Here is an 18,588-nt window from a genome sequence, read left to right as displayed (position 1 = left end):
AGAGATTCTGCTGCACAACACATCTCAAACATGGGTATCCCTTGAGCACAGCTCACAATATCACTTGGGGGCTATGTTCGAACCACTTGATAGGCTTAAAGCCACCAGGGAAATCATTCGGAGGCTCTGGTCGTATCCGAACCATAGCTTATACCCTCTTGATCAACATAAGGGCACCAGGGAAATCACTTGGGGGCTTGGTCGTATCCGAACCATAGCTACACATCTTGATAGATATAAGGCCACCATGAAAATCACTTGGGGGCTATGGGTTCGAATCATAGTTACACCTCTTGATAAGCATAAGGGCACTAGGGAAATCACTTGCGGGCTTGGTCGTATTCGAACCATAGCTTCACCTCTTGATCGGCACAATGCCACAATTCTGACTACATGGGGGCTCTGGTCATATCCGAACCATAGCTTGAACCCTCTTGATCATACATACACATCGTCATATATTGCAGCATACGTTGCATCATCATTATATCATCATAGCATGTATCATATGTGCATGGATATACCGGCTTATATGGCAGAATCGGTTTTCAAACAAGGTTATATTTATTCAAATCTTTCATAGCCTACATGGCTGGATTTTTATTATGGTTATCAAATAACCAGTATTATGATTAAGGTTTTCAAAGTCGCTTTAGCGCAATGGCTATCATATTATCAATGGATATGATTTATTCTACAACTGAAGGAATAGTCCCGAGTCGTTGCAAGCTTACGACCCGGCACTTTGGGGGCTACATTATTCAAGTTGGAATTACATCAAATACACAAGTCTCATGTCGCTGCAAGCATGCACCATGACACCTAGGGGCTAATGCACAGTCATTGTTTGCTCACCTTATTGAAGACCCGACTCATCACATCATAATGAGCCGGCCCTTGGGGGCTACCAATTGCTCCTGTCAACCATTCAAGGTACAAAGCTTTTAATCCATTATATTGAAGGGTCCACTGCTCAGTTGGTAAAGCACAAAGCTCTTAACCTTGTGGACGTGGGTTCAAGCCCCATGATGGGGGTTACATCATATAATGTTATTCGCAATGAAGTATATATAAAGTCCCAGCTCAATATTATCTTACTGAGCCGGCCCTTGGGGACTACACGTTGCTCTTCAAAGTCTACATGATTATATTTACAAAGTCCCTGCTCATTATTGCATAATGAACCGGCCCTTGGGGGCTACACTAGTCGATGTTTTTATAAGCATAAGGCAATTTCAAGTCCCAGGTTGCTGCAAGCATGACAACCCGACACTTGGGGGCTACATATGTGGAATACTCAGTTCTGACTGGTGAGTGAGATGAACAACCTGGATTTCTTCAAGCTGGTGACATTCATATTGAAGCAAGTCTTAAGTTGTTACTACGTTACCTTCTTAAGACTTGGGGGCTAAAAGTGATAGGCATATAAGAGGTATATTTTCAAAATTGATGTTAACAAACAGTTCTGATCCGATGCCATCAATATTCTTAACCCGACAATTTTGGCAATGGTAAACCGGTAAACTTTTACATTCTTAAACCGGCAAGTTCTACATTCTTAAACCGGCTGAAGATCAAATGAGTATTTCAAAGGCCAATATTTTTGTTAAGCATTGGGAGCTGAAGTCAAAGGAGTTATTCTTCACAATATTTCTCTGTGAAAAACCAATGTCAGCAAATTGATTATGAAGCTGGTCTATTGACTCGGGTCTTCTAGAAGAAGGAAGTGACAAGGACTTAAGAATGATCAGGAACAGTTTAACATGGATAAATCCAAATTAAACTGGGGGCTAATGTCGGGGATATACCCCGCGGTATGATCTGGCCGGAGTTATAACCCGGCTGGGACTTAGTAAACCGGCAGGTGTTAAGGCAGGTGGTAAACCGGTTGGTGTTAAGTCAAACGGTAAACCGACAGCTTGTTAAACCGGCTGACAGTTAGGACAGACAGGTAAAACAGGCAGTTAACCCAGACGGTAAACCGACCGATTGTTAAACCGACTGACAGTTAAGACAGGAGTTAAGTCAGATGATAACTCAGCAGACATTCTTAAACCGGCAGACCATCTTAAACCAGCACCAGTTAACTCCCGGCAGGCAGTGGTAACTGGGTTGCCAGGAGTTATGAAGCCCGAGACGTTATGAAGCCCGAGACGTTATGAAACCCAAGATGTTAAGAAGCCCAAGAAGAGAAGTCATAATAGTTAAGTCTTAAGTCTGAGTTGGACTCTACAGGTAACCCGCCCCTTCAACATATATAAGGAGGGGCAGGGCTCCCCAAAGAGGGACAAGTAAGGAGAAACAATCTTAAAGGTTAGGGTTAACTGGGAGACCCGGTTTACGGCGACTTCCTCATGATCATAATGAGACATAGCTTCAAACAGCACGTAGGGTTGTTACCGGATGATGTTTCCCGGGGCCCGAAGCTATCTAAACCCTTGTCTTACATTGCGTATCTCGATTTCGCTCAACCCCTCTCAAGATACCACATAGATGCGTTGGCCTCACGACTAAGTCCTCACACTAGGACATCTGCCGTGACAATTCCACGACAGGCTGTGTTCGGCCAACTCGCGTGGGATTCCTGGCATATCAGAAGGGTGCTAGACGAATATATCCCAATTCTCGCGCAGGAACTCTCGTAGAGCAGCGTCAACCGTCGGGTCTAGTTGTGCTCCGATGGATGTTGTATTCTTGGGTTCCGTTGGATGGACTTGCAATTTGACTATTTCTTCTGCCGGTTGGAATGAGGTGGATTTGGGTCGTTTATCTAGGACCACATCACCTCTGTCCATCGTGCAGCGCTGCGCGGTTAACTCTTCGGCTGCGAGGGCTTCAGATAATGCCTCAAGGGCTAGGGACGCTGTTTTGTTCTTGGCGTGGAGTGCTATGTCCGGATCACTAACTAGAGTGATTATAGCGTTGGGCCCGGGCATCTTAAGCTTCATGTACCTGTAATGGGGTATTGCTTGAAAGCGCGTAAATGCATCTCGCCCTAAGAGGGCGTGATATCCGCTGTTGAAGGGGGCCACCTGGAAGGTTATCTCTTCAGACCGATAGTTCTCCGGCGTGCCGAATACCACGTCGAGTGTGATTTTTCCTGCACATCGTGCCTCTCGACTGGGAATGATTTCTCGGAAGGTCGTGCTGCTTTGCTTAATGCGGCTCCTGTCTATTTCCATTTTTTGTGTTGTATCCTCATAGATGATGTTCAGTCCGCTGCCGCCGTCCATGAGAACCTTGGTGAGCCGAAAGCTGTCCACAATTGGGCTGAGGACCAAGGTGGCTGGTGTTCGGACTGTCCTATGTTTTGGTTCATCGCCAGCGTTAAAGGTTATCGATGTGTCGTTCCAAGGGTTTATTGTTGCGATCTGGCAGACTTCGGTGAGTTTGCGGAGTGCCCTTTTGCGCCTATTGTTTGAAGTGAATGTCTCAAAGACTGTCAGGATTCTGGGTTTGTCGTCTTCTAGAGGGTGCTGCTCTGGGGTATCTTTGATGAGGATGTCCACGCCGTTTTTGGCTACCCGCTGGAGTATCCAACATGCTGTAAGGCTGTGGGTTGGTATGTTGTCCGGTGTGGTGTGTATTTTGCACGGGCCATCAAGCCATCCCTCCAGTACGGTCCCGAGCTGCGTAATGGGTTTGCTTTTTTTGGCTATCGGTCTGGGCGCGTTACAAGGGTTCGCCCTTTTTGCCTGGACCAGTGGTTGACTTAGGACCGATAGCTCCTAGACTGTCTGATCTCTCCAGGCGCTCTCCATTGCGCTGTACTTCTGTACACTGGTTGCCAAGTCGGCGAAGTGTAGTATGCGGCGGCGATTAATGGCGTTGAGGAGTCCTTCATTCCTGCAATTGTTGCAGAATGCTGATATTGCGTCCTCGTAGCGGCAATCTTTGACCTTGTCCTTGACAAGGAGGAATCTGACCCAAAAGTGGTGGACCGTTTCTTGGGGCTGCTGTTTTATGCTCGTGAGAGCGCTTATGTCTGGGTGGGTGGGTGGCGTCGGATCTGAACCCTGACCCGATCAATGATCCGGAGACTGAGGTTTTTCCGGGCTGAACAGTCCGGGCTCCGGAGTATCTTCTGAGTTTTGAAGCCCGCTGTTCGGCTCTAAGTTCGGAGGACGAGGCGTGTCTTTTTGCCGGTAGGTGTCCGGCTTCTCGAGGTAGGAGATTCGAATGTAATCCGTCCTCAGTATAGAGGAAGGGTTATCTTACTCCTCGACTACCACTATCTGGTTGGTGATCGGTGGATAATTAATCTTTCTCTGGTCGGGTTTAAGCCCAATCTGATCGTAGTCTGTAGCGACTCCCAAGGCGGCGATGCGATCTAGGAGTTCGTTCAAAGATGATAACTCCGTCGGATCCATCCGTTTGGCATATTCAAATCAGCGTAGATACATTTTTTGATGACTCAGGAGGTCATCCCCGTCGGCTCAGAGGCCGAGCGGGCGATCAGGTTCGGGCCCTCTCTATGGAGGTAATACCCTACTTGCTGCTTGATTGATCTTGATGAATATGAGTATTACAAGAGTTGATCTACCATGAGATTGTAATGGTTAAACCCTAGAAGTCTAGCCTGTATGACTACGGTATACAGTATATACTTTTCGGACTACACCCTCCGGTTTATATAGACACCGGGGGGATCTAGGGTTACATAGAGTCGGTTACATAAGATGGAATCTTCATAGTTGTTCGCCAGGCTTGCCTTCCACGCTAAGGAGAGTCTTATCCGGACACGGGTACAGTCTTCGGTCTTCATATCTTCACATCCCATCAGTCCAGCCCATAGATAACAGGCCGGACGCCCGAGGACCCCTTAGTCCAGGACTCCCTCAATTAGACCTATCTTTTTGCGTATGTGTTTGACCGATATGCTTAAAATAAACCCTTATGCTAAGTACATGAAGGATATTGTTATTAATAAAAGAAAGATACCGGAAGCTGAAATTTCCACCATGCTTGCTAATTACACTTTTAAGGGTGGAATACCAAAGAAACTTGGAGATCCCGGAGTACCAACTATACCATGCTCCACTAAAAGAAACTATGTTAAAACTGCTTTATGTGATCTTGGAGCCGGTGTTAGTGTTATGCCTCTCTCTTTATATTTGTAGACTTGATTTGAATAAGTTAACACCTACTGAAATATCTTTGCAAATGGCTAATAAATCAACTGCTATACTTGTTGGTATTTGTGAGGATGTGCGTGTTGTGGTTGCAAACGTTACTATTTTAACGGACTTTGTTATTCTTGATATTCCTGAGGACAATAGTATGTCTATTATCCGTGGTAGACACCTTTTGAATACTGCATGTGTGACGCCCGGATAATCAAGCTACAGTAACCTCTGCTAATGATGCCACGTCACCACTCTTACTGTTGTAAATCTCACGATGGTTCAATCCCGTTCGAATTCAAAATTTCAAAATCAGGTTGAACGGTAAAGTTTTCAAACATTAAAATTAAAATGTTCTAGAGGTGGCAAATAATGCTTAGGTAATTATGGTGGAGGATCACATTTTTATAAAATAATTAAAAGCACTGAACTAAATAAAACAGTGGCTTATACAAATAATTAGATGCATTTTATAAATATTAAAACATTAAACCATTTTATTAGGTATGAGAAATTAATGTGGCAATAGAGTATTTATAAATACTAATTTAGGGGCTAGTGGTATATTTTATAAAACCAAAAAAATAAATAAAACAAAAGAAACTTCAAAAAAAAAACAGAAACAAACAAAAAAAAGGGGGAAAGAGAGAAAGGCCCCCACTGGGCTTCGGCCCAGCAGGCCGGCCCACTCGGCCACAGGCCCAGGCCGCCCCCCCACTACCCCCTCCTTATCCACTCCCCCCTGGAACCCTAACCCCCACCCGATCCCCACTCCCCCCCACTTGCCCCACCCCGCTCGCCCCCCTCGCTCCCTCCCCGATCTGGATCGGGGTAGCGAACCCACGACCGCGCCGAGCCCAACGCGCCCCCGCCGCTCGACGACGACGCCGGAGCCGTCCCTCGCCGCAGCCGCTCGTCTCCCTGTCGCGCGGCTGTCCTCGTCCTCCCCCCCGAACGGCCTCCACGAGCCCGCGCCGCCGCCTGGACCTCGCCGCCTCGACCCCCCCCCCCCCCCGACGCCACCGTCGCCTTCCTCCTCGCCGGCGCCGTCGTCACCGGACCACCTCGACCCTACGCCCCTCCGTGAGCTCCGGCCCCCTCCCTCTCTCCCCTGGTTCTCGGACCACGGCCTCGCGTGGCCCCGCTGCTCGCCTCGCCGCCGTTCAGTGCCCGCGCGGCCTCTGCCCCGCGACGCTGCGCTCCCCCTGCTCGCTACCGCTGCCTCTGTCGCTCCTCTGCTGCTGCTCGCCCGCGCCCCGCCGTGGCCACGCACCGCTGCTGCCGCTACGCCTCCCTAGCGCCCGCCGCGCCTGCGGTGGCCCTTGCGGCCCCGCCTCTCCGCCGGCCACCATTGCACCTGGCCTCGCCCCTGCTTCCCCTTGCCGGTGCCGCGCCGCCGCTCCGGTGGCCATCGCCGGCCACGGCCTTGCCAGCGCCCCGTTCGGGCGAGCGCCCGCACCCGCTCGCCCGCGCCCCCTAGGCCCCGATGGGCCACTGACATGGGGGCCCCAGCCCCAGAACGTTTTGTTAAAAAAAGGAATTAAAAATAATATGTAAAATAAATAAAATAAATAAATAGATAATAATAATTTAATTAATTAATTAATTAAGGAATTAATTAAGTTAATTAATTATAATTAGATTAACCTAATCACTAATTAACCTAATTAACTGTTAGTTAATTAAAACAGAGTATGACGAACGGGACCCACCTGTCAGGTTGACCAAGTCAACTACTGACGTCATGATGACGTCAGCAGACACTATTCTGGATAATGTTGTATTAAATTAATTAAATAAATCCTGAAAATGATTTAAATCTTTTAAAATTAATAGAAAATAAACTGTAGCTCAGATGGAAATACTTTCTACATGAAAGTTGCTCAGAACGACGAGACGAATTCGGTTATGCAATCCGTTCGTCCGTCACACGTCCCTAGCATAGCGAACACGCAACTTTCCCTCTCCGGTTCATCTGCCCGAAAACGCGAAACACCGGGGATACTTTCCCGGATGTTTCCCCCCTTCACCGGTATCACCTCATACCGCGATAGGGCACCCCTAGCACCGCTACTTGTCATGTCATGCATCGCTATGCATCTGTTTGCTTAAATATTTATTGTTTCTCCCCCCTCTTCTCTCGCTAGACACCGAGACCGATGCCGCTGCTACCCAGTACGACTAGGGAGTTGACGATCCCTCTCTCTTGCCAGAGCAACCAGGCAAGCCCCCCCTTTGATCACCAGATATCGCCTACTCTTCTCTATACTTCTTGCATTAGAGTAGTGTAGCATGTTACTGCTTCCCGTTAATCCTATACTGATGCATAGCCTGTCCTTGCTACTACTGTTGTTACCTTTACCTGCAATCCTAATGCTTAGTATAGGATGCTAGTCTATCATCAGTGGCCCTACATCCTTGTCCGTCTGCCATGCTATACTATCGGGCCGTGATCACTCGGGAGTTGATCACGGGTATATACTATATACTTTATACATGATACATGTGGTGACTAAAGACGGGTCGGCTTGAGGAGCACCCGCGAGTGGATCTTTGAGGCGGAGCGACAGGGCAGGTTCCGACCACCTAGGAGAGAGGTGGGCCTGGCCCTGGTCGACGTTCGCGGATACTTAACACGCTTAACGAGATCTGGATATTTAATCTGAGTCTGGCCATTTGGTCTATACGCACTAACCATCTACGCGGGAGTAGTTATGGGTATCCCGGCGTCGTGGTATCAGCCGAAGCATTCGTGACGTCAGGGACTGAGTGGCGCGCCCCGGATTGGACTGGAAAGCCACTAGGCTAGGTCTGCTTTCGGCCGCGTACGCAACGTGCAGGTGTGCTAAGGGCGATGGGCCCAGACCCCTGTGCGCATAGGTTTAGACCGGCGTGCTGACCTCTCTGTTGTGCCTAGGTGGGGCTGCGACGTGTTGATCTTCCGAGGCCGGGCATGACCCAGGAAAGTGTGTCCGGCCAAATGGGATCGAGTGTGTTGGGGAATGTGGTGCACCCCTGCAGGGAAGTTAAACTATTCGAATAGCCGTGATCTTCGGTAACAGGACGATTTGGAGTTGTACCTTGACCTTATGACAACTAGAACCGGATACTTAATAAAAAACACCCTTCCATGTGCCAGATACAACCGGTGATCGCTCTCTCACAGGGCGACGAGGGGAGGATCAGCGGTTAGGGTTATGCTATGTGATGCTACTTGGCGGACTTCAGTCTACTCTCTTCTACATGCTGCAAGACGGAAGCTGCCAGAAGCGTAGTCATCGAAAGGACTAGCTATCCCCCTCTTATTCCGGCATTCTGCAGTTCAGTCCACCTATGATAGCCTTATTCCAGTTGATACCAATGCATACATATGTAGTGTAGCTCCTTGCTTACGAGTACTTTGGATGAGTACTCACGGTTGCTTTCTGCCTCCTTTCCCCCTTTTCCTTCTTCCTGGTTGTCGCGACCAGATGTTGGAGCCCAGGATCCAGACGCCACCGTCGACGATGACTCCTACTACACCGGAGGTGCCTACTACTACGTGATGCCCGCTGACGGTGACCAGGAGTAGTTAGGAGGATCCCAGGCAGGAGGCCTGCACCTCTTTCGATCTGTATCCCAGTTTGTGCTAGCCTTCTTAAGGCAAACTTGTTTAACTTATGCCTGTACTCAGATATTGTTGCTTCCGCTGACTCGTCTATGATCGAGCTCTTGTATTCGAGCCCTCGAGGCCCCTGGCTTGTAATATGATGCTTGTATGACTTATTTTATTTGTAGAGTTGTGTTGTGATATCTTCCCGTGAGTCCCTGATCTTGATCGTACACGTTTGCGTGTATGATTAGTGTACGATTGAATCGGGGGCGTCACAAGTTGGTATCAGAGCCGACTGCCTGTAGGAATCCCCTTTCCAACTCCTTGGCCGAAGTTGAGGCTAGTCATTGCAAAACCTTACTAACATGGCTGTGTGGCCTATGGGCCCACGTCGCCATTGGGTGGTATTAGGATCCTTTACTGCTCGATCTTTACTCCGGGATTCTGAACTCTCTTCTATTCGGGTTAAACGATTTTTACTAAAATCTAACTTTAGGTTCTCGAAAAAGCTTTCTCCCGGAGAGCCCCTTCAGTCCAGATGATCGCCGGCTGCACCAGAAGATTTCAGAGATACTCTCCGATATTCTCTCGAGACCTTGTGCCCGTTGCTTTTGCAAATTCCATTCCACCGAAATATCCGTATGGATAAATACTTACACCTGTCGTGCTTACTTTTATTCCCAGTCAATCTTGTTATTACAAGATACCCCGAGAATATTTTGTGCCTACTGCCTTGCAGTTCTTTGCCACCTGAATACCCCTAAGAATAATTTCTCGCCCTTTCCGAGTATCCGCTCATCCCCAGTTGTTCAGGTGTTTCACAAAAGTCTTTGAAATACTATTCAATCCTCCGAAAATCCTTAGCAACTAATGCTCTGCAAATACTTGTATGCTTACATTATGGATGCTCCCATATCACTAGCAATATTCACTAGTATCTTTTGACACCGTCATTTTGATCCTATTGATTCAACATGTGTGCGAATGCACACAATCATCTATCAACTCTTCTAATTTATCTTTCCGGCTCAGACATCCCTTTAAACATGAGTTGGTTCCCGACCAGTCGGATTACCATCAATTGTACCCCTAAGTCTACGCAACTTATCCATCCTTAATCTGAGTGTTTGCTTCTGATCCCTTGGTTGAGGATCATAAATTTCCTTGCATTGAGCTTTGAATTAGTCAGTTGTTCCTATAATCTGATGCCTTTGCATTCCTTCTTCCTCTGATTGAGAACCGATACTCACATCAGCCCTGCTATGGACCGTCAGATACTTTTTGGATTTTATCTGACATCGTCCTTCATATTCAATAACCTTGTGAGCCTTCCCTCGGATACATAATGCCTTTGGTAAATTGTATCATGTAATTTCTCAACCTTGCTCTACTTTCAAGCTTGTGATATTTACCCTTGAAACTTGTGGTATATGTTTCTAAGAAGCCCCTATGGGTTGAACATATGCCTTCTCTAAACTATGTGAACTCGAAATTTTTCATGAGTCATGCACTTCTGGTATTTTGCCAGATGAAATTTCAACACTACAACTTCTTCAAAAGTGAGAAGTGAATGAAAGGTTATGCATTGGAGAAGTGGGAGTCGACCTTGAACTTTGTGTTCATGCCCATGGACACGATGTAGATCTTATCGTTAAAGCTTCTCTTAAATTAAATTATTCCTTTGGTATAAGTTCATCTTATATCTGGGATCTGGCCTTTTGCAGTCGTGGTTCCGGCCATGTTCTCCTTTAAATACCATTTTGCGTGCAAGTTTAAGCGCTTGTCTTTTGTAGAGCAATACCCCAGTCCAACCCCTACTTTGATCTGTCATCGAGTATTACCCCCTCTGGTATCTCGAGATTATCACAGAACTACATAACTTCTTATGAGTTCTTCTTCAAGTATTATTTGACTTTCGCTGCATCATCATTTGACTTGATGTCATCGCCAACCGATTACATCTTCATGAAATCTCTCGACAAATGTGTCGTGGTCATCATCAACATCCTGAGCTCTTCCAAGTTATATATCGAATTCTTGATGGGAAATACCATCCTCGCCCCTCAATGGTTTGTGTTATCATCGACCACTTTATTGCCTTCCGTTCAACACAAACTTATTCGTGTTTTGTGTTATATCTTGAGATCCTTGCTATCCAGCATTTGTTCTTCTTTACCTCGGAATATTACCACCTTTTATGTCAAGAATGTCGTGGTAATTTCACCACCTCTTGATAATTCTTGATATAGGTGATACTTATCGCCATCACCATTCTTGTCTTGGTCCCCGTGTTGTTCCTAACCAGAATACCGACAAATGGACTAGTAATTTTAAAACTTCTAGCAACCTTATTGCTTTGAAGTTAATGGTCGACATCTCATTCTTAGGCCATTTACTATCGAATCACCTTCTAACATTGATTATGCTACCTAAGACCGTAGTTCGGGTGCACCTTCTACCAATGTTTAATTGTGTATGTTTTCCTCGAGCATACCTCACTATATCATTTGATCTGACAAATGTTATCTCTTTGTTCGCATAATTGTGGAAATCCATCTTTTGGAAATCCCAATGATTTGTCGCTGAGTTCATCAGCCACCTCCTCATCCTCTCCTTGGTTTACTGATGAACTCTTGTTTCGAAACTCGCTTCCATAGTTCATTTCCCGAGAATCTTACGAGGTCTTCTCGTCAATTCTTGTCGTACCTTTTTATCTCACGTATCCTGAGTCTGAGGTATCCTGACTCCAATCAGATCTGAAACTCGGTCAGATATGATGGTTGGAATATTTTCCAAGAGTCATAACATTGGTCCTTATATGACCCGGTAAGATGATGTCATGCCTAGCACACCTGGCCGGAGGACCTATTGTTATAGTTTCCTTTTCAGCAAGGTTATCCATTCTTCCATGAGGAAATTGTAAGACTTATTCTACAAGTTATTCCTAATAGACTCTTTGTGTTTCCAAAGTCTGATATTCACCTGTTGACCATGTCCATGCTATCTTGAAGCATGTCTGTGGTACTCCGAGAACAGGAACAATTGAAGCCCAATGTTAAATGTTTCCTGCTCAATTATCCAAACACCACTGTATGGATAATGTCATGAAAATTCTCTCCCGTACCTAAAGAGTTTTCTACATTATATCATGTCATGGATATCATGATCTGCTTGTCCTTGGGTAGGATATACCCTTGAAATATGTGTTTAAACACAATTTCCTTTCCATTGTCTTGTTTAATCTGATAATCGTATTTTCCCTTCCATTGGTTGGTTTAACGTTTCTTGTGACCTATATGATCTAAGCAGGAATATTCTCCTGCTTATGTAAACACCTCGGTGTATAACTCTGTCAGTAAGACCCTGTTACTATTGTTGATGACATTCTGGTATCCACCGATGGAAGAGAACTTTGCCTAATGGTCCGCCTCGTTCAACGAGCAGGAAAATGGTTCTCTTTGCCCCTCGCCCTTGGTACCAATGATGCTACCAACATAACTGGCCGGTTATTCACTGACATGCCTTGCTAACATGATCGTGCAATACGTCACCGCCCTTCCTGCTTTTAACCCACATGGTGGGCCCATAACCCACAATTCCTCAGGATCGAAAACTGACTCTCCTGTACACCCCCTGTTCCCAAAGTTATTCCTCACGCGTGGCCTCGTGTGTAATTCATGAGCCACCTTCTGATGAGATCATTAATCTGGTATCTGATGCAATACTTATTCCCATTGCTCCGAACCCCTTTCACACTTCACTTCAGGCAACGAATGATTGCCTATGCGCTCGAAACTTCCCATGTTATCTCCTTACCTTGCTCTCGATATTTTTGTAAATTTCAATTCGAGAGTTACTTTTCGCCACGTTCCCTAATGATTATCTACCGGATAAGCAACCATGCAGAATTCAATTCTTCCGGTATACCCATCCTTTACTCCTCTGTAAGTACGATGGAGCTCCCAAAGGAAGGACGACAGCTTCCTCATGATGCATGGGTGTAGAGAAATGAAGACATCAACGCTATGGATCAACCTCTTCAAGAAGGGCAACCAAGACTGAGAAGACACGTTAGAATTTCGTAACCAGAACTTCCCCCTACTCCCCTCTTAAATCTCGGGACGATATTTCTTGTAGTGGAGGAGAATTGTGACGCCCGGATAATCAAGCTAGAGTAACCTCTGCTAATGATGCCACGTCACCACTCTTACTGTTGTAAATCTCACGATGGTTCAATCCCGTTCGAATTCAAAATTTCAAAATCAGGTCGAACGGTAAAGTTTTCAAACATTAAAATTAAAATGTTCTAGAGGTGGCAAATAATGCTTAGGTAATTATGGTGGAGGATCACATTTTTATAAAATAATTAAAAGCACTGAACTAAATAAAACAGTGGCTTATACAAATAATTAGATGCATTTTATAAATATTAAAACATTAAACCATTTTATTAGGTATGAGAAATTAATGTGGCAATAGAGTATTTATAAATACTAATTTAGGGGCTAGTGGTATATTTTATAAAACCAAAAAAATAAATAAAACAAAAGAAACTTCAAAAAAAACAGAAACAAACAAAAAAAAGGGGGAAAGAGAGAAAGGCCCCCACTGGGCTTCGGCCCAGCAGGCCGGCCCACTCAGCCACAGGCCCAGGCCGCCCCCCCACTACCCCCTCCTTATCCACTCCTCCCTGGAACCCTAACCCCCACCCGATCCCCACTCCCCCCACTCGCCCCACCCCGCTCGACCCCCTCGCTCCCTCCCCGATCTGGATCGGGGAAGCGAACCCACGACCGCGCCGAGCCCAACGCGCCCCCGCCGCTCGACGACGACGCCGGAGCCGTCCCTCGCCGCAGCCGCTCGTCTCCCCGTCGCGCGGCCGTCCTCGTCCTCCCCCCCGAACGGCCTCCACGAGCCCGCGCCGCCGCCTGGACCTCGCCGCCTCAACCCCCCCCCCCCCCCCGACGCCACCGTCGCCTTCCTCCTCGCCGGCGCTGTCGTCACCGGACCACCTCGACCCCACGGCCGAGACCCTACGCCCCACCGTGAGCTCCGGCCCCCTCCCTCTCTCCCCTGGTTCTCTGACCGCGGCCTCGCGTGGCCCCGCTGCTCGCCTCGCCGCCGTTCAGTGCCCGCGCGGCCTCTGCCCCGCGACGCTGCGCTCCCCCTGCTCGCTACCGCTGCCTCTGTTGCTCCTCTGCTGCTGCTCGCCCGCGCCCCGCCGTGGCCACGCACCGCTGCTGCCGCTGCGCCTCCCTAGCGCCCGCCGCGCCTGCGGTGGCCCTTGCGGCCCCGCCTCTCCGCCGGCCACCATTGCACCTGGCCTCGCCCCTGCTTCCCCTTGCCGGTGCCGCGCCGCCGCTCCGGTGGCCATCGCCGGCCACGGCCTTGCCCGCGCCCCGTTCGGGCGAGCGCCCGCACCCGCTCGCCCGCGCCCCCTAGGCCCCGATGGGCCACTGACATGGGGGCCCCAGCCCCAGAACGTTTTGTTAAAAAAAGGAATTAAAAATAATATGTAAAATAAATAAAATAAATAAATAGATAATAATAATTTAATTAATTAATTAATTAAGGAATTAATTAAGTTAATTAATTATAATTAGATTAACCTAATCACTAATTAACCTAATTAACTGTTAGTTAATTAAAACAGAGTATGACGAACGGGACCCACCTGTCAGGTTGAGCAAGTCAACTACTGACGTCATGCTGACGTCATGATGACGTTAGCAGACACTATTCATGATAATGTTGTATTAAATTAATTAAATAAATCCTGAAAATGATTTAAATCTTTTAAAATTAATAGAAAATAAACCGTAGCTCAGATGGAAATACTTTCTACATGAAAGTTGCTCAGAACGACAAGACGAATTCGGTTACGCAATCTGTTCGTCCGTCACACGTCCCTAGCATAGCGAACACGCAACTTTCCCTCTCCGGTTCATCTGCCCGAAAACGCGAAACACCGGGGATACTTTCCCGGATGTTTCCCCCCTTCACCGGTATCACCTCATACCGTGATAGGGCACCCCTAGCACCGCTACTTGTCATGTCATTCATCGCTATGCATCTGTTTGCTTAAATATTTATTGTTTCTCCCCCCTCTTCTCTCGCTAGACACCGAGACTGACGCCGTTGCTACCCAGTACGACTACGGAGATGACGATCCCTCTCTCTTGCCAGAGCAACCAGGCAAGCCCCCCCTTTGATCACCAGATATCGCCTACTCTTCTCTATACTGCTTGCATTAGAGTAGTGTAGCATGTTACTGCTTCCCGTTAATCCTACACTGATGCATAGCCTGTCCTTGCTACTACTGTTGTTACCTTTACCTACAATCCTAATGCTTAGTATAGGATGCTAGTCTATCATCAGTGGCCCTACATCCTTGTCCGTCTGCCATGCTATACTATCGGGCCGTGATCACTCGGGAGTTGATCACGGGTATATACTATATACTTTATACATGATACATGTGGTGACTAAAGACGGGTCGGCTTGAGGAGCACCCGCGAGTGGATCTTTGAGGCGGAGCGACAGGGCAGGTTCCGACCACCTAGGAGAGAGGTGGGCCTGGCCCTGGTCGACGTTCGCGGATACTTAACACGCTTAACGAGATCTGGATATTTAATCTGAGTCTGGCCATTTGGTCTATACGCACTAACCATCTACGCGGGAGTAGTTACGGGTATCCCGGCGTCGTGGTATCAGCCGAAGCCTTCGTGACGTCAGCGACTGAGTGGCGCGCGCCGGATTGGACTGGAAAGCCACTAGGCTAGGTCTGCTTTCGGCCGCGTACGCAACGTGAAGGTGTGCTAAGGGCGATGGGCCCAGACCCCTGTGCGCATAGGTTTAGACCGGCGTGCTGACCTCTCTGTTGTGCCTAGGTGGGGCTGCGACGTGTTGATCTTCCGAGGCCGGGCATGACCCAGGAAAGTGTGTCCGGCCAAATGGGATCGAGCGTGTTGGGGAATGTGGTGCACCCCTGCAGGGAAGTTAATCTATTCGAATAGCCGTGATCTTCGGTAACAGGACGATTTGGAGTTGTACCTTGACCTTATGACAACTAGAACCGGATACTTAATAAAACACACCCTTCCAAGTGCCAGATACAACCGGTGATCGCTCTCTCACAGGGCGACGAGGGGAGGATCAGCAGTTAGGGTTATGCTATGTGATCCTACTTGGAGGACTTCAGTCTACTCTCTTCTACATGCTGCAAGACGGAGGCTGCCAGAAGCGTAGTCATCGAAAGGACTAGCTATCCCCCTCTTATTCCGGCATTCTGCAGTTCAGTCCACCTATGATAGCCTTATTCCAGTTGATACCAATGCATACATATGTAGTGTAGCTCCTTGCTTGCGAGTACTTTGGATGAGTACTCACGGTTGCTTTCTCCCTCCTTTCCCCCTTTTCCTTCTTCCTGGTTGTCGCGACCAGATGTTGGAGCCCAGGATCCAGACGCCACCGTCGACGACGACTCCTACTACACCGGAGGTGCCTACTACTACGTGATGCCCGCTGACGGCGACCAGGAGTAGTTAGGAGGATCCCAGGCAGGAGGCCTGCACCTCTTTCAATCTGTATCCCAGTTTGTGCTAGCCTTCTTAAGGCAAACTTGTTTAACTTATGTCTGTACTCAGATATTGTTGCTTCCGCTGACTCGTCTATGATCGAGCTCTTGTATTCAAGCCCTCGAGGCCCCTGGCTTGTAATATGATGCTTGTATGACTTATTTTATTTGTAGAGTTGTGTTGTGATATCTTCCCGTGAGTCCCTGATCTTGATCGTACACGTTTGCGTGTATGATTAGTGTACGATTGAATCGGGGGCGTCACAGCAGGGGTTATTATTGATTGCATCAAAGGCAATGTCACTTTTCATGTTAATGGTGATGAGCATACGGTACACTTTCCGAGGAAACAACCTCAAGTCCACAGTATCAATTCTATTGGGAAAATTCCAACAATTACTATTGGAGGTTTTGAATTTCCCCTTCCTACTATCAAGAAGAAATATGATATTCTTAATGTTGGGGACGTGCATATCCCCGTTGAGGTAACATAGTGTTATTCGAAAATTCTCCGGTTTCATGTGAATCGGAATGAGTTTGTTAACAAGACTTGATCAACCTTGTTAGTGGATTCCTTTTGATGAGCATGAGATGGATGAAGTTAGAAAGCACAACCTTCTGTTTCCTTGCAATAAAAAATACCCCGAAAATAAAAGTTCTCCAAATGCCCTGCAAATTTAATATGATTTTTCTGGAATATTTAAGAATTATTGGCACTGAGAACACATCAGGGGGACCCACCGTGTGCCCACGAGGGTGGAGGGCACGCCCTACCCCCATGGGCGCGGCCCCCTGCCTCGTGGACCCCCCGTGGGTCCCCTCCACTTATTCTTGCACCCACACACTTTGCCTTCCTCTAGAAAAAAATCATCCACCAGCTCAAACCCATGTTCTAGCTCATCTTGCTGCCATTTTCTATCTCCTTGCTCAAAGCTCCACTCACAAAACTGCTTTGGGGGATTGTTCTTCGGTATGTGTCTCCTCCAATGGTCCAATTAGTTTTTGTTCTAGTGCTTTATTTATTGCAAATTTTTGCTGCGTAGGTGACCCTGTTCTTGATCTTGCATGTCAAATTTATGTGGTCAAAAGTAGTTTTAATGCATGATATAGCCTCTAGACACTTGTAGGAGTAGTTGCTATTAATTTTTTTGAGTTTGGTTCACTTTTATTTTAAGTTACTAAAAATTTCAGAAATTTTCAGAAAAAAGATGTAGAGATTTTTGAGGGGATCATTGAGTCGAAGGTCAAAGGATAAGCAAAGTGAAGGGAATAAGAAGCCCAAGTATAATCTCCCTCGTACTGCGGAGGTTCGGCCTTGTGAATGGCCTTGTGATGAGTTCTTGAGAGAAGCCGAGATTTATGAAGATTTTTATTATTTGGTTGAGAATGCAGGCCTCACTGACTTCCTCCACAACTAGCGTGAACAGTATCTCCTACTCACCAATATTTTTGTGCAAAATTTTCATTTCCATGCTAGGAGATCGCCACCTTCGGTGGAATTTTATTTATATAATGATCATAAGGAGATGTCACTTTATGATTTTGGTCGGGTTTGTAAGATACCCTTTGAGGGCAGCATAGAGGAACCACATCGTAATGATCTGGAAGGATTCATTAATATGATTGTTGTAGGGGAAATGAGGAAGGTTTCTGATGCAAGAATTACTGGCATACATTTTCTTGTTCTATGTTACTTCGCAATATTTTCTAGTAGATGCTTAATTGGTCGCGGGAACTGTGGAAATCTTAGTGCCCCTGATATTGTTATTTTGCGCCATGCTTTGTTTCGTGATACCACTTTTCGTTTAGGCGCTATTGTTGCTAAACGGTTAAATCTGAACCATACAAAGGGTCGCGTCTTAGGAGGCATCTTCGCCTCGGGCCTTGTTACACACTTTAACATACCTATTAGGCACTATGAGAAAGAGGAAAAGTTGTTGCCTCATATTTTTCTAGATTATAAGAGTATGGTAGCACATGATTTTATTGTTAAGAAGAAGAAGATGCTTAACTATAGACTGATATTTGATAAGAATTACTTTGAGACTATTACCTTGCCTGCTCCATCTTTGTTCAACATATTTTCAGGCACGTACCTTGTTTTGCTGGAGGCCGTTCAGGCATACCACAGCCTGACATCAGCTCCAGAGCTGGAGCCACTATTTGATCCTCACTGTTAGTCTGTTTATCAGTGGGTTCCGGAGGAGATTGCCAACCAGTGGCAACCCGAGGACCCTCCTCAGTACACCGGAGAGGGCAGCTTTGATCCGTGGGCATAGACTAACTTAGGCTAAAGG

Source organism: Triticum urartu, chromosome 2A (assembly GCF_056163025.1).
Source record: "Triticum urartu cultivar PI428250 chromosome 2A, HENAU_Tu73, whole genome shotgun sequence".
NCBI classification, from domain to species: domain Eukaryota; kingdom Viridiplantae; phylum Streptophyta; class Magnoliopsida; order Poales; family Poaceae; genus Triticum; species Triticum urartu.
This window is presented reverse-complemented; position numbering follows the sequence as displayed.